This window comes from Macaca thibetana, chromosome 4 (assembly GCF_024542745.1).
Source record: "Macaca thibetana thibetana isolate TM-01 chromosome 4, ASM2454274v1, whole genome shotgun sequence".
In the NCBI taxonomy this organism is placed as follows: domain Eukaryota; kingdom Metazoa; phylum Chordata; class Mammalia; order Primates; family Cercopithecidae; genus Macaca; species Macaca thibetana.
The window spans coordinates 167,362,932-167,379,520 of record NC_065581.1 but is presented as its reverse complement, the minus strand read 5'-3'; the positions used below and the strand labels follow the sequence as shown (position 1 = coordinate 167,379,520).

The 16,589-nt window shown below is 47.3% G+C and overlaps 1 long non-coding RNA gene across 1 annotated transcript; it reads left to right on the top strand.

Moving 5' to 3' along the window:
* The first annotated feature begins 5,560 nt into the window (after positions 1-5,560).
* LOC126952476 (uncharacterized) lies at positions 5,561-11,595 on the top strand. Its single transcript, XR_007724906.1, has 3 exons — positions 5,561-5,617; positions 7,429-7,547; positions 11,230-11,595. It is a non-coding gene; the product is annotated as an uncharacterized LOC126952476 (long non-coding RNA).
* Positions 11,596-16,589: the final 4,994 nt, after the last annotated feature.

Genomic DNA, 16,589 nt, shown 5'->3' with positions numbered 1-16,589 from the left:
TCCAGAGACCCCCGTTGCCCCACGCTGTCTGCTCTGGATGGTGGAGGCTCTTCCCTCCGCAGAGCTCTCCTCTGTGTGGACGTCGGGCAGCTGTGGGAGGGACCAGCTACGTGCTGTCCATGGCTGGTGGCCTTCTTGTGGGGACAGGGATGGGAGACAGGGGGACGGGGGGTGGGGGGACAGGGACAGGGGGATGGAGGGGCAGAGGGACAGGTGGACAGCCTGCCTGCAGCTTCGTGGTCATTGGCAGGGTTTACATTTGCTCAATTCTTTTTACTTTTTAAATCTTTTTTAAGTGCATGGCTGTGTTGGGCTCACAATTATTTGAATAAACGATCGTTTAATTAGTTTAGTTTTATCCAGTTGTTAACTCTCAGTAGATATGTGATCTGATCCAAGCTTATCCAAGGAGAAGTTGCTCTTTGTTACTGTGTTAACAGTATTTCTTCTACTTATAAATAGATTAATCCAGTAAAATGTAGAGCGTTTAGAGAGAGAGCTGAAACTAAGGTCTGCTGAGTGTTGAACTTGAATACACTCTTATTTGGTGGCTGCTTTTAAATAACTCTAGAAATTTAATAAATTGATCTGGATAAAAGGTTGCTTCCTGGTTCTAAGGAGCTGTCCCTCTTTGGATCAACATTTAAACTCACAGTAAGATGAATACTTCTTCCGGTCATTTGAAGTTGAGCTGAGATTCTCTTCTGGATAAGCACGATCACCAGGTTGCGATGGCTTTTCTCTGCTCTTCGTTCTGCTCACGTTTTGCCACATTGGAGAGTTTGTTCTTGTAACTGTCCGTGAGTCACTTGTCTGCTTTCAGAGGTTTTAGCTAAATTTCTCTTTGTAAAATCATTCTAGCAAATTTATTATGCAAATGGCATAAGGGATTCGCTTTGCTTTTTTTGTATTTTAAATTGTTCTGTCATCTTTCTCTTACAGTACATCTCCTGTAGCTCCTAAATACATTTCTATCTCCTGTACCTTTTGTTGTGAATACATGCTTTGGTCTGAATATGTATAATTGCTAAGTTTTGTTGATTTGGGACTAGTTTGTGTTCAGAGTGGCGCAGTCGATGCGAAGTCTCCCGGGTGTGAGCAGGTGCCACGCAGAGGCTGCGATGGACTTCCCCGGACCCTCTCTCCAGGACGCCCACCTTGTCAGGCTCACCCCCGCTGCACCTGAGCTTCTGTCTGTGGAGGTGGCTGAGACGGCTGGCGGGTGGCGTGTGTGTGGTCACGGTCCTGTTCAGTTACGCTGTCTGTTCCTAACTTCTGCCACATCCTCCTTTGGCTTTTCATTTCATGAGGGTTGTTGAGGGGGGAATGTTCTGCGGCCCATTTCTTTCCACCTCAGAGCTACCCCTGGACCTGACGTTTTCGTGTAAATGCTGGTGCTCACTCTGCGGCCGTCATGGGGTTTGCTGAAGATGGTGGCGTGTGGCTGGGTCAGCAGCAGCCGGTGGGGGCTTCGGGGTTTGCTGGTTGTGGAGTGGTCTCCTCCGAGGAAGTGAAGCTCTGCCCTCAGTCCCAGCTGCTGCTGGCGGCACTCGGGCCTGTGGCTCCACTCATTTTGTTGAGTTCATGGCGAGGCGTCGTGGGGTAGCTGACCCCAGCGTGGGTCTTAGCTATCATGCTCAGAACACACTAAAGTCACTTTCACAGTTTGTTTTTGTTTTAGCTGTAGTTTTTCATGGCTTAGTTGGGTTTTAACTTTTGTGTATAATCTGAAACACGATTTACACTGGGCTTTATTACTTTGGGCTAAGCCCATGGTCATGGTGGCTGGCATGAAATTTACCAACCCTAAGGAAAACTACTGTAGCTTCTCACACTTCTGCTTACCACCGCATCTCTATCTCCGCTGTTTCCCGCAGGGCTGTGGCTGAGTTGGGAGCTAGGAGCTGCTCCTGAGTGAGCCTAAGGCCCACTGCTTTGGGTCCTCTGCGAACCTAGAGGCCTTCATGCAGGAACGCAGGTACCTGGATGTGTGGTCTTGCAAAGAACTCGCGAGGAGGCCGAGACCAGGCTGTGTGCTGACCGCGTTGCACGAAGCCAGGCTTGGTCAGTGCCAGGCTTCAGAGATGTCAACGTGTACTCAGAGGAGAAATTGCTGAGCTTCAGTTCTGTGTGAGTATCCTGGACTTTCTTGTTTTGAGATGGAGTCTTACTCTGTCGCCCAGGCTGGAGTGCAGTAGCACAATCTAGGCTCACTGCAAGCTCTGCCTTCGTATCCTGGACTTTCTTAGTAATTGTAGTAAGAAACAAAACAAGTTTTAGTCCAAAAAGCCTACTTTTAAGTATTTTTTCTGGCAAAGCAGGCTGTGGTCTGTAGGGGCCCAGCTCTGATGTCACAGCAGGTGACACAGGTCAGAAGCAGCCTCCTTGGAATGGAGTCAGCATGCTCGGGCCACCTCCCTGCCACCTCGCTTGGCCTGGCATCATCATGGCACACAGTGAGGGACCTTCTGATCCTGGTGGCAAGGGCCTTGTCTCCAGCCTGCCCCTGTGGCCAGCCCTGGGCACCTCTTTTATCTCAGGTTTCCAGCGCATTGAAACAGTCTCTGACACCACCCTGGAGAGAGAAGAAGCCACGCTGGAGCGACCTGCCCTCTCAGACCACAGGGGTGGACATCGCAGTGGCTGTGGCAGCCTCAGGTGGACACCTCCCCTTCACTCCACGTGCTCCCCATGGCCTCTCTCTGGCACTATGAATAGCACTGACCCCACAAGTGGGGAGGGTCCCTGCGAGTACAGGGGCCCCTCCCCACCATCAAGCATGGACAGCCAGTCCGGTACAGCCCCATTAGTAAGAGGCTTGGGAATAAAGGGTGGTACCAGGGGGTGGGGGGCTGAGGGTCTCTGACCTCTGTGGGGTCACAGTGGGTGTCACAGTGATTGTCACGTCCAGCTGGGCCTGCCGGCTGTGGGACCCCCTAAGGCATCACGAGGTTGCTAGTTTTGGCAACGGAGAGGAGAATTTGTGGAAATGGGGTGCCGTAGAAGAAAAGTAGACTGGGCTTGGTCCTCGCAAAGGAATCGTTGACTGTTCCTGGTAGAATTTTAACCCTTATATTTGAGAGAGGGAGCAAGGAAAGATAAAATCTCCTAACTGCTCAGGCGACTGTGTGGATAGCCTGCTAGGGTTGGTTTTTCGATCTCAAACGTCCCTGAGGGAGTTGGGGGGATGGTGTTGATAGGGCCCCAGCTGCTGGCATGAGCTGGGTATCCTGATCCCTCGTTAGAAGCTGTTTCTGTTGAATGATATCCCAGAGCTATTAATTCTGGGAGCTTGAAAACCACTTATGTAATGTCTTCAGAATAATATTAAGGGTTGGTCTCCACAGGAGAAATCTGGGCCACAGTTAAACAGGATCCCACCCTGTTTCCAGGGAGCATTTGCCTCTTTGTATTTGCTAAGAAGAAATAATAGTTTATAGCTTGAAAAAAAATAAGGATGGCGAGCGAGACCAATGGGATGTTTCAGCTTTTCCGTGATTCTCTGAAACTTTTCCTCATCAGTTCCCCGTGAATCCCGGGAAACTTTCCTGAGAAAATAAAATTAATTCACAAGATAGACACATAAAATTAACGCATAAATTAACACATATGGAGATATTTATGAAGCTTAGAGAAAACTTTATTGCCTGAGGCACGTGCTCCAGAAATGTGGTGTGGAATAAACAGAAGGACAGAATGACGTCTGAAAGGCTGCCTCCACGTTTAACAACTGGCCTTTGACGATGGACGACCTTCCAGAATCTAAATTCTCCTGGTATTAATTAATAGGAAGAGTTAATAAGACAATATAGGAGATCATAAAGCCAAATTTTGCTCATTGGAGCATGATAAAATGTTTTGCTCATTGTAGCAGTAAATAAAAGGTGTAGCATCAGAAGGAGTTCAGAGCTGGGTTTAGATGAAAGAAAATGTCATCAATCGCATGTCCCAAAATAAAGCCTTTCAAGCCAATTATGTAATTGTCTTGTAGAGAGTTAATGTTTATTCATCCATATTTTATGCATTCTTTATTAATTTTATTTATTTATTTATTATTATTTTTTTTTTTTGAGACGGAGTCTCACTCTGTCGCCCAGGCTGGAGTGCAGTGGCCGGATCTCAGCTCATTGCAAGCTCCGCCTCCCGGGTTTAGGCTATTCTCCTGCCTCAGCCTCCCGAGTAGCTGGGACTACAGGCGCCCGCCACCTCACCCGGCTAATTTTTTGTATTTTTTTGGTAGAGACGGGGTTTCACTGTGTTAGCCAGGATGGTCTCGATCTCCTGACCTCGTGATCCGCCCGTCTCGGCCTCCCCAAGTGCTGGGATTACAGGCTTGAGCCACCGCGCCCAGCCATTAAATTTATTTTTATGGGATAACAGATAAGATAAATAGTGCTTTTCAGATGTCCTCACTCTTGTTTCTCATCACACACCATTGTAATAGCTGTAATCATCTTAGCACATTTCCTCTGGAAAGACAGAAAGGATGAGCTCACCTTAAAACACTCATTTCCCAAATGGCATGTTTTTACCCTCTGTGGTTTTGATCGGGTTGTTGGGAGGAGGTAGTTCTTATAGGTGAGTGTCAAGGACAGGAATGTCAATATCAGGAATATCTGTTAGCCACATAGAAATAATTTTCATCACTTTCACATATATTATTTTATGACATCAGTACTTTCTGCTAATTTTATCAGGTAGCAAAGTCTATTTTATCATCAAATATAGGAGGTGATTAAATAGGGTGCACCCTTCTACCTGGGATGCCCAGTGGAGGCTCAGCATTCACCCAGACCCACAGGATTTGTGAGGCGATGCGGGATGTCAGGCTGGCTGCCTTCACATCTGGGCTCTTCCTCAGCCTGATCCACCCCACATCTCACTGAAGCCACAGAACACAAGACACCAGGCTACGGACTCATCAGCTGGAGGTTAATCTAGTGAGAAACACCATCTGTGGCCACTGACTAGAGCAGAATTCAAAGATCTTCTGCAAGGGATTGCTCTTTAGAATTTGTCTAAATGCTGCAGAGCCCATTCCTGTTTGACATGACAGGTCCATCAGCTTCAAGGCACTTAGATCTGGGAGAGGGACTTAAACCTCAGCAGAGGCAGAGGGAACTTGGGACAAAATGTTAGAAATGTTAGCGATGCTGCTTTTATCTCTCCTGATTTGCTGCTATTAGGAAAGGGCTTTCTATTTTGCAGGCACAAGTTAAAAATCACTACCAACCTTTTTTCAATAAAATTCAAAATTCTTTTTCACTGTTTCCATAGACTTTACCAAGCCACTTTGTGAGACTGACAACAAGTAATAGCTTTTAAAATAGTTTTGGCTCTGATGTGGTTTGGCTTTGTGTCCCCACCCAAATCTCATCTTAAATTGTATTCCCATAATTCCCATGTGTTGCGGGAGGGACCCAGTGGGAGGTAACTGCATCGTAGGAGTGGTTCCCCCTGTACCGTTCTTCTGCTAGTGAGTAAGGCTCACAAGATCTGACGGATTTATCAAGGGTTCCCACCTTTGCATCTTCCTCATTTTCTCTTGCCGCTGCCACGTAAGAAGTGCCTTTCACCTCTCACCATGATTCTGAGGCCTCCCCAGCCATGTGGAACCGTTAATCCAATTAAACCTCTTTTTCTTTGCAGTCTTGGGTATGTTTTTATCAGCAGCGTGAAAACAGACATACAGTAAATTGGTACCAGTAGAGTGGGGCGTTACTGAAAAGATACTCAAAAATGTGGAAGGGACTTTGGAACTGGGTAATAGGCAGAGGTTAACAGAAGAAAACAGAAAAATGTGGAACAGTTTGGAATTTCCTGGACACTTGTTGAATGGCTTTGACAAAAATACTGATAATGATATGGACAGTGAAATCCAGGTTGAGGAGGTCTCAGGTGGAGACGAGGAACTTGTTGGGAACTGGAGCAAAGGTGACTTTTGCTATGTTTTAGCAAAGAGACTGGTGGCATTATGCCCCTGCCTGAGAGATTTCTGGAACTTTGAACTTGAGAGAGCTGATGTAGGGTATCTGGGAGAAGAAATTTCTAAGCAGCAAAGCATTCAAGAGGTGACTTGGGTGCTTTTAAAGGCATTCAGTTTTAAAAGGGAAACAGAGCATAAAAGTCCAGAAAATGTGCAGCCTGACAATGTGATAGAAAAGAAAAACCCATTTTCTGAGGAGAAATTAAAGCCAGCTGTGATATCTGCATAAATAACCAGGTGCTGAATGTCAATCTCCAAGACAATGGGAAAAATGTCTTCAGGGCATATCAGAGACCTTTGAGGCAGCCTCTTCCATCAGAGACCCAGAGGTCTAAGAGAAAAAAATAGTTTTGTGGGCCCTGAGCTGTGTGCAGCCTAGGGACTTGGTGCCCTGTGTCCCAGCCGCTCCAGCTGTGGCTGAAAGGGGCCAATGTATAGCTCGGGCTGTGGCTTCAGAGGTGGAAGCCCCAAGACTTGGCAGCTTCCATGTGGTGTTGAGCTTGCAGGTGCACAGAAGTCAAGAATTGAGGTTTGGGAACCTCTGCCTAGATTTCAGAAGATGTATGGAAATGCCTGGATGCCCAGGCAAAAGTTTGCTGTAGGGGCAGGACCCTCACGGAGAACCTCTGCCAGGGCAGTGCAGAACGGAAATGTGGGGTCAGAGCCCCCCACACAGAGTCCCTACTGGGGCACTGCCTAGTGGAGCTGTGAGAAGAGGGCCAAAGTCCTCCAGACCCCAGAAGTGTAGATCCACTGACAGTTGCACCGTGAGCCTGGAAAACCCACAGTCACTCAATGCCAGCCCGTGAAAGCAGCCCAGAGGGAGACTGTACCCTGCAGAGCCACAGGGTCAGAACTGCCCAAGACCATGGGAGCCCACCTCTTGCATCAGCATGACCTGGATGTGAAACCCGGAGTCAAAGGAGATCATTTTGGAACTTTAAAATTTGACTGTCCCACTGGATTTCAGATTTGCATGGGCCCTGAGCCCCTTTGTTTTGGTCAATTTCTCCCCTTTGGAACTGCTGTATTTACCCCAACTGTATCTAGGAAGGAACTAGCTTGCTTTGGATTTTACAGGCTCATAGGTGGAAGGGACTTGCCATGTCTCATGTGAGACTTTGGACGGTGGATTTTGGATTAATGCTAAAATGACTTAAGACTTTGGGGGACTGACTGTTGGGCAGGCATGATTGGTTTTGAAATGTGAGGACATGAGATTTGGAGGGGCCAGGTGCAGAATGATATGGTTTGGCTCTGTGTCCCCACCCAAATCTCATCTTGAATTAAACTCCCATAATTTCCACATGTTGTGGGAGGGATCTGGTGGGAGATAATTTGAATCATGGGGGCGGTTTCCCCCTTACTGTTCTCGTTATAGTGAATGAGTCTCATGAGATCTGATAGTTTTATCAGGGGTTTCCGCTTTTGCTTCTTTCTAGTTTTTCTTTTGCCGCTGCCATGTAAGAAGTGTCTTTCACCTCCTGCCATGACTATGAGATCTCCCCAGCTGTGTGGAACTGTTAAGTGCAATTAAACCTCTTTTTCTTCCTGGTCCCAGGTATGTCTTTATCAGCAGCATGAAAACAGACGAACACAGGTCCTAATAGAAAGCATGTGCTGTTTTAATCCAGTTGACAAAGGCACACCCTGGGCGTTTCACAGGACTGAAGCATTAGGACCTGTGCAGTGTGTGTTTATTTGTTGTTACCCTGGCACCAGCACAGGGGAGAGGATAATCCACTTTCACCCACAACCTTCCCAAGGCTCCCCCACTGAGTGCCAGCAATGGACGTAGCTAAGCCCCAACCTCTCTGCCCAGGGAACCAGCCATCGGCACCCACCAGGCTCCAGGGCCTCTCGGCAGGAGGCCCTTCAAGTTGAAGGAGTGACGTGTTCTGTCCCTGCTTCAGTGGAAGTCAGATTAAAATGTATACCAGAAGGACACAGAATATCTACCTGGGACAAGAGACCCCAAAAGAGAATGAAAAACCAAAACCAAAACAAAAGGAACCTGTGTTATTGGGTATTTAGAGTTGACCGCACGGCTTTTGCTGGCCTGTGTCTCATGCTTGGGAGCACTCGGCTCTGTGGACGTGACAGCTTGAGGGTGTGACCCAGGTCTTATTACTGCTGGGTGTTAGGAAGCAGTGATCGTTTCCTCCAAAAACAAAGACTTCCTCTAATTTCTTCCCATGTGTGAGGTGGAAATCCAATGTCTATATTTCCTATCAGTTACAGAAAAATTACTATTTTTAGATTCTGGCTAAATCTTTACCAACAATGTAAAGAAGGGTCATTTGGACTTATTCTTGTTTAGAAACCAAAAATCTACCCAAATAACTGATTTCCAAATTACATGGGTCTGGTAGTTTTGTCTTGGTTTGCTTTAAGAGGGTAATTTCTCCGTATCCTTCAAGAAGTCTGATATACAGTAGGTGATTAATAAATGTTTGTTGAATAAATGAATGAATGAGACTGTGACATATACTGTTAGAGACATTGTGTTGTGTCAGTATCAATGATATTTATGATACAAGACAAGGCATTTTACTTCTGCCTTTAGAGATGCGGAAGTAAAATTTATGATACAAGACAAGGCATTTTACTTCCGCCTTTAGAGATGCGGAACATACAATTTATTGTATGTTACCATCATATTTATAAAGCCCCTTTCCATCTCTGTAGGGTAACTCAATGCTCTTTATCAAGAGCAATCTGTGAATTTTGAAGAAACAGCAGACATCAGAAGAAGGAAATCTCCATCTAAAGATAAAATCACCTAGAAATTGCCTAGCGCATGATGAAAACTCATGCTTTGCTTGCTGGCTATAAGTATTTCTCTTGGGGTGGTTGTACACGTTACTTTCTGGCTTCCCACCCGCTAGGATGCATGCCACACTGAACTTAAATTCCGTGACTAACTGCCATGCACAGATGTCCTGGAGACAAATACACACCAGAAAATATGCCGAGTATCATAGTCACACGAAGCATTATAGAACTAGCAAATATTTGCTGCTTTTGGCTGGGTTGGAAATTATCTTCTGTGAGATAAATCTTTTGGCTAAAATATGATTTTTAAAGATTCTCAAATGTTTGAGTCTTCATTTCTGCATTAATTAAATTAAGATGGAGCCAGCGTCTCAGAGAAAGCTCACATGCTCTTAACTCATGAGGTTGCTCTGAAGTATCTCATTCTGTTTACACTCATCCTCCTGCGTGGCAAGGAAGAGAAAGAGCCAATAAATAAATGAAATAAACGAAAAGTCCTTCAGCTTCAGGCCCAGAACGGAGGTCTCAAGCTTGGTAGAAAATGGACTGACCAAGAAACAAGCCATGGTGTCTGAAGCACATGGACACCTACAAATAAGAGGTCTGTTCTTTCCCACTGGTCCACAGGGGCCCCAAAGTCTCGCATTTAGACTTTAGGCTCTTTCATCTTTGTTAAACATATATTGATGTATTGGTCTTCGAGTTTTATTTTGCTTTCTATGAAGACAATGCCTGTAACCATCTGTTGTACGTAATAGAATGCCACAGTGACTAAAATACGCAAAAAGAACAAGACCCAGAAAGGTGAAATCAAAAATCCTTGTTGTAGTAGCCACTAATAAGAAGTCTGACGTCTATCTCTCATTTGCATTGACCCATTTGTGTATTTATGAACTCATTTGCCTGACAGGTACTGCACGTTTCCTGTGCGCCTTCAAAGCTGTTTCATCTCATTTCCCTTCCTCTCCGATTTGATTGAGGGGCTCTTCCGAGCCTTCGGCACCGGACTCAGTTCTTGTTGAAACACCGCCCGCCACTCTCAGCAGTCCCTGTGTTGAATGGTGGAGCAGCCAAAGTGGGTTCTCAGAGCCCGCTGCACCCCTCTGCAGACCCCCACCTGCCAGCTCCCTCCTCTTGGCCCTCAGAGGCCAGGCCTGGCCTGCTCCAGCGCAGTGACCCCAAAGCCTCTTTCCTGCAACGGAACACCTCCAATTACCCCCTTGTCCTGTGTGTTCCTTTCTCCTGAAGTTTGCCCTCTCCCACAGCATAAGCAAGCTGCAGCCTCTCCTGCTTCTGAAACCTCTCCTGGACCCTGCAGCCTCCTCCCTCTGACCCTGTCCCTGCCATGCTGCTTCTGGCAGCTCCTCCAGGCTTCCGCTTGGTCACGCTTTCCAGATGTTCCCCTGACTTCTGCCCACATGGGGCTGAGGCTTCACTGGAGCTCGGGGATGCCCTGCAGAGATTCCTGCTGCTCCCTCTCAGGCCTGGGCACCTCCCATGACTCCAGGGACAGAGCTCCTCCTGCCTCCCGGACAACTCGCTCTTCCCTGTGCGGGCTTGGTGCCCTGCAGTTGGTTCTTCTCTGTACCCTGCTGGCCTCGTTGCAGCAAGCTCCTCTCTTCAGCCTCTGTGTGCACGGTGAGTGGCTGTGGGCACAGGATGCCCACAGGCAGATGCATCTCAAGCCAATGCCAAACCGCCCTCTCCCCTGGGAATAAGCCCATCTTCCCACACCTTATTCCCACCCACCACCGTCAACCGGAGGTGTCAGTCACCCCAGCCTCCACCAGGCCCCACATCCTGATGACTTCATTTTGAAAACTTATTTTTAAAGTTTTCATATTTAAATATTAAACTGATAACTTTGTAATTAGGGATAAAATTCAAAACCGTAAAGAAAGAAAAATTAAATTATCCCAATTTGACCACCCAGAAATCACTGATGCCAGTGTTCAATGAGTGTTATCACAAACCTCTCCATGAATGGGAAAGAATAAAAGAAGGAAAAGCACATTTAAAAATGTGATTATACCATAAACGCTAAAGTATAACGAAGCACAGAATTTAATTTTAAATGAATTTGACCAACAAAACAGAGAACTGGACGGTAAGTGAAGGAGAATCAGAGTTCAGACACATTTTCAGTTACAAAAGAAATAATAGCTCCTAAAAATACAGCTCTGAAGTTCGTCAAAATGTTAACAAAACTGTGAAGAAGATGGAACTTTTTAAAGCCAGCGGTTCAGGTTTGGGTCACACTAAGGGCCACTGGTTCTGAATGAGAAAATCAGCATCTGTGAACGTTCTTTTATCCCCTCTCTTCCCTGAGCTCCGGTTGTGTACACGTCTCCAGCGCATTTCCCATGATCAACATTTTTTATCTTCGTTCCACATTTAAACAGATTCAGTTGTTTTTCTGTAGTTCAGTCTGTTTTGATGCACTTCCTGTTTCTGACCGCTTCATTCAGGTGGTTCTCATTCGTGGCGGGATCACACCAGCAAGAAGGATTTTAAAGGACAACTCCTCGGGGCCGTCCTACACTGAAACCACCTGAGTGCTGCAGTCTCTGTGCTTTCAGAAAATCACGGTGGGCACGCAATTTTAGACTAAGACTTTGATCGCATGCGAGTTACTGTTCACGAATCCAGGGCCAGCCTGGTGACTGTCTTCCTTTAAAGCACCTGGCTGGGTACCTAAAATGTTCCATTAAAAAAAAAAATTCAATAACTTCATCAGAACAGGCCTTGATATAGACAGATCTCCATTTCTTTGGTTGTTTGAGTGAGTTTTTGCTCTGCAGGCTCAATTCTTTAGAATTTAGTTCTGAAATCACCCTATTGTTGAATATTCGTTTCCTAGCCATCTGCTGCTGTCTTTCTTTCTCTGCAACCTTGGTGGGTCTGATGAGCAGAAAGAGTGTGGGCAGCAAAGCCGCCAGGAAAGCCCAGAGCAGCAGAGCAGGGATGGAAGGTGGTGGCGGGGGGAAGGGGGGGATGTGGAGCAAGGGGCTGGAGCGGCAGTAAGGAAACATAGGGGAAACCTAAGGGCATGTTTATCATTGACAAGAGTAGTGGGGAATAGCAGAGCAGAGCTTGAAACATTTATACATAAGTTTATAGCTGATGGAGAAAGGAAGAGAATTCCCAGTGTCACATCCCTGAAGGCTATTCAAAATGGAACCTCATATCACATCTGAGACAGTAAATGTTCACCATGGAATAGAATTTGAAACAAAAAAGTACAAGTAGCTTCCTTGCAGCACACCCACTGGATGTCTGACCATGTACCAAGTGTTCTGCAACATTTACGTTATTTAAACTCCGCAGTACTTCCATTGCTTTTCCTTTACAGATGGTGAAACTGAGTCACCAAGGAGGTGATTAGCACGCAGAAGGTCACATTGCTGGTAACTGGAAGGGCCTGGATTTGACCACAGGTGTTTTATGACAACTCCAAAGACAAAAAATCAATACAGATAGTTTCAACAAAAAGAAAATAAACAATCTATTTATACTATTCATCATTGATAAAATGAAAGGTTTTGAGAAAAACAAAGCAATGAGAAGAATCTGAGACAGAAATATAGAGGTTCTGCCTTGCACTCACCTGGGGCTGTGGAGTGAGATGAGACAGGACCAGAGCCCCTACCAGCTGTGTGACCTTAGGGAACCTCTGTAATGATTAAAGTCATGCAAGTAATAACTCCACTAACACCCAGAGGGTACTTGCCAGGTGCCAGGCCCCAGGCTGTGGACTTTAGTCATACCATTGTTACCCCACTTTCTCCCCAGTTACTAAACACGCCAACCTCACGGGTTAATTGAGAGAAGTGTGTGGGTATTACTGGTCAAACACTCAACCTAGGGCTGGCTGCTACCAGCGTTCCACTCCAATGACTGCAGGGACGTGTTTTATATCCATAAAACCAAAAGGGGAGGCCCGTGTTTGAGTTAGTCACAAAATGTACACGTCCATGTCCCGCTGTCTCCAGCGATGGAGATTCGGAAGCCTCTAAACACACCCGCCCTCAGGTGACATGGAGACATGGGTCTCCCCATCTGGAGGTGTGGACAGATCCCACGGTTGGGTAGAGACACTTGGGATGGAGGAGGAGCTGGGCCTGGTGTTAGAGCAGCTGGGGTTCTGCAAGCGTTGCCACTGTCCAGGGAGAAGATGTGGAGAAAACCGAGGCCTGTGGTGGGCAGGAATCGGGAGGGGCAGGGTGCTCAGAGGACATCCCTGCTTAGTGGAAGCCACAGGATTTGCCGGGAATAAACAGGAAGTAAAAACCATACCCCCTGCTAACAGGGTGTGTGTGCTGCTGAGAGAACATCTGTGTCATTCCCCAGCACAATTTGGAAGTGATCATTGAAGTCTTTTTCACCTTTCACAGCATCAGACAACACTGAATTATTAAGGTGATGGGGGTTCCAGATGGTTCTATGAGACATAATGTGATTCAACCAAAATGGAGGCCCACTCTTCACCTCAGCAGGTGAGTGCAGATGAGAGAATCGCAGGCTTGGCCTTGGGGCTGGTCACGGAGGATCCTGTGGTCTACACCCCAGTTTCAGCAGCTCCTGAAGTAAAACTGTGCTTGAGGAGAGCCCACCTGTCTTTGGGGAAGCACAGTGGAACTCTGGAGGCCGGATGCTGGCTGTCGCCTTCTAGGAGTGGAGAGGTGGATAATAGAAGCTTAAGGGCATTTTAAGGTCAAAGGTCTTATTTTTTAACTTAAGGTTTTGCTTTGTATTGATTTTGGACGGAAGAGTCCTGGAAAAATTAATTGCCAAGGGTCACTTGGAAGAGAGTGGGTGCCGTGACGTCGGTGGGGTCAGCCAGTGTCAGACTGGCGAGCATTTCGAGTTGCCCGTCAGCGTTGTGCCTCAAGCTCCTGGTGTTCCCGGAGGCTCTGCCCTGGAGGCCTGTTGCAGAGGCCATGAGGCACATTCTCCTGCTGTGAGGTCAGCCCGGGCAATGCAGGCGTGGCAGCCTGCACCACAAGGGCAGGGAAATGTGGAGAGGGAGGTTGGTTTCATGTTACAAAATGCGGGATGAGTTGGTCTGGCCAAATTATACTTTTAGGTTCAGGCCTGTACTTTATATTTTAAAAGCTCAAATTATTTTATAATCTCCTGAAAATACATCATCTTGCCATTTGCTTTCAATACTGCACTGTGACCTTTTATAATCTTTCAAAAACATGTTCTCCCCTTGGATAAATGAGGAAATAAAGAGGATTCAGTGAAGACCAACTACTGAATTTTTTTTTTTTTTTTTTTTTTTTTTTTTGAGACGGAGTCTCGCTCTGTCGCCCAGGCTGGAGTGCAGTGGCCAGATCCCGCCTCACTGCAAGCTCCGCCTCCCGGGTTCCCACCATTCTCCTGCCTCAGCCTCCCCAGTAGCTGGGACTACAGGCGCCACCACCTCGCCCGGCTAGTTTTTTTTTTTTTTTTTTTTTTTTTTTTGTATTTTTTAGTAGAGACGGGGTTTCACTGGGTTAGCCAGGATGGTCTCGATTTCCTGACCTCGTGATCCTCCCGTCTTGGCCTCCCAAAGTGCTGGGATTACAGGCTTGAGCCACCGCTCTTGGCCTGAATTATTTTTAAATATCTTGTTTATAAAATGTTAGTCCTGAGAGGATTTAAGAGTTGCTTGGCTCTTGAAGCCAGCGGAGACCTCTGCGTGCATTGCTTCATTTGTGGGGGAGGACTCTAGCCCCACATGGCAGATGAATAAACTGTGTCCCGGAGGAATTAAGCAAATTGCTGAGGATGGTACCACAGTGAATGCCCGTAAGCTTCTATTGTCCTAATCTCCACTCTCAGGCTCCTAGAAGGTGGCCATGTGTCTGCCCGGCCTCCTCACACCTGCCTACCCCTTACCTCGCTACGGGACCTGGTGTTCACCCTGCCCTTCTAACACAGTCTCTACGGCCTTGTCAAGGTGTAGCCCACTGACGGGCAGCATCAGTGCCATCTGGAAGCTTTTATACGAAAAAAACCCCAAAACCCAGGGCCTCACAAACCCCAAAACTCTTTGCCTCCCAGAAGCTTTTTTTAAAAACCCCAAACCCGGTACCTCCCAGAAAAACCCCCAAACCCGGTGCCTCCCAGACCTTCGGAGTCTGACTCCACCTGCAGGATGTTTGCGTGACCTGTAGGCAAACTAACATTTGGAAAGTATCGTCCAAGAACATGAGGAACCTCTCAGTCACCAAACACAGCAGTGTTTTCTGAAGCCGTCTCCTCGTCATTTTTTGTTTTGTTATGTGTTTGAGATGGAGTCTCACTCTGTTGCCCAGGCTGGAGTGCAGTGGCATGATCTCGACTCACTGCAACCTCCATCTCCCAGGTTTAAGACATTCTCCTGCCTAAGCCTCCCCAGTAGCTGAGATTACAGGTGCCCGCCACCACGCCTGGCTAATTTTTGTATTTTTAGTAGAGATGGGGTTTCGCCATTTTGGCCAGGCTGGTCTCGAACTCCCGACCTCAAGTGATTCATCTGCCTCTGCTTCCCAAAGTGCTGGGATTGCAGGTGTGAGCCACCGCGCCCGGCCTCTCCTTATCTGTCGTTTGCAGGACGGGCCTGGGAGTGGCCACCACGTTTCTAAGTTGTCACCTCCTGAAACTCCCCATCCTTTCTGGTCTACTTTTCTCAGTGTGCTGCTGCACCGCACACTCTGTTGTTAAACATCTACTTATTCCTCCTCTCCAATTCTATTTTTTCCTATATTTTCTATTTTTTTCAATTAATAATAATAAAATCAAAAGCTTCCACAATTGTCTAAGGGCAGTTAACTCCTAAACCACTGCCTCTTACTCTGCTGCCTGTCCCAGCTGCCCACAAGACATCTCAGCCTGGAGGCTGTTGGCAGCACAGGCTCAGCATTTCCCACATGGAAAGACCCCGTTCCAGTTCCATCGCCTGCTCGAAACAGAAAGACCCTGTTCCCATTCCATCGCCTTCCTGCCTGAAGTCACCGAGCTTCCTAATCCCCGATTCTGCGGAAGGGCTCCCGCACGCTGGCCTGGAAACGCGGTCTTGTTCCCTGCGTTCGCTTGAGTCCTTGGCTTGGTCCCTTGTAGGGGCGTTTTCTCCATGAGCCTGAGTATAAACCTCTGCAGGAAGCCGCTTCTCAGCCCCCACCCGGATCACATCTCTGTAACTCTCTGTGTTTCCATTCTGTCTGTTTAACATGAGCACAGAAATAGGTATTTGACCCTCATTTGATGCTCAAAGAAGAATATATTACTGGAAACCTTGTCAAATGCTAAGTATTTTCAACTTTCACTCCTGGTGTACTGTGAGATGTTTCTGTCTCTGCTGCCTCCGCCTAGTTCACATGTTTCTGTGTGGCTCCGTGCATCCCCCAGGCTGCTCACTGGGGCCCACCGTGCAGAGGTTGATTCTGTTGCAGCAGATCACAGAGGACAGGGATCGGGCGCCCCTCATCCTCACACATCTTCAGTTCTCACCACGGAGTCCCACGTACCATCGACCGCTCTGGAAATTCAGCACCCAGTGGTGTCTGTAGATAGAGCCTTCTCCGAGCTGGGCCGTTTCAGGCTCTGCAGTCACAGCAGGGAGCAAAGCAGAGGGGTCTCTGTCCCCATGTAGATGAAATCTAGTGAGGGGGGATGTGGCAAACATGCACGTACAGTTGATAAATCTAAAAGTAAAAAACTCCATGAAGAAAGTCGAATGTGGTGACTTGCTGGAGGCTGAAGGCGGCCGGGGCCGTGGCAGAGGCTGCAAGGAGAAGGCGTCTGAGTGAACACCAAGCGCTGGGGAGAAGCCAGGAGAGGAGGATGGTGAACCAGAGAG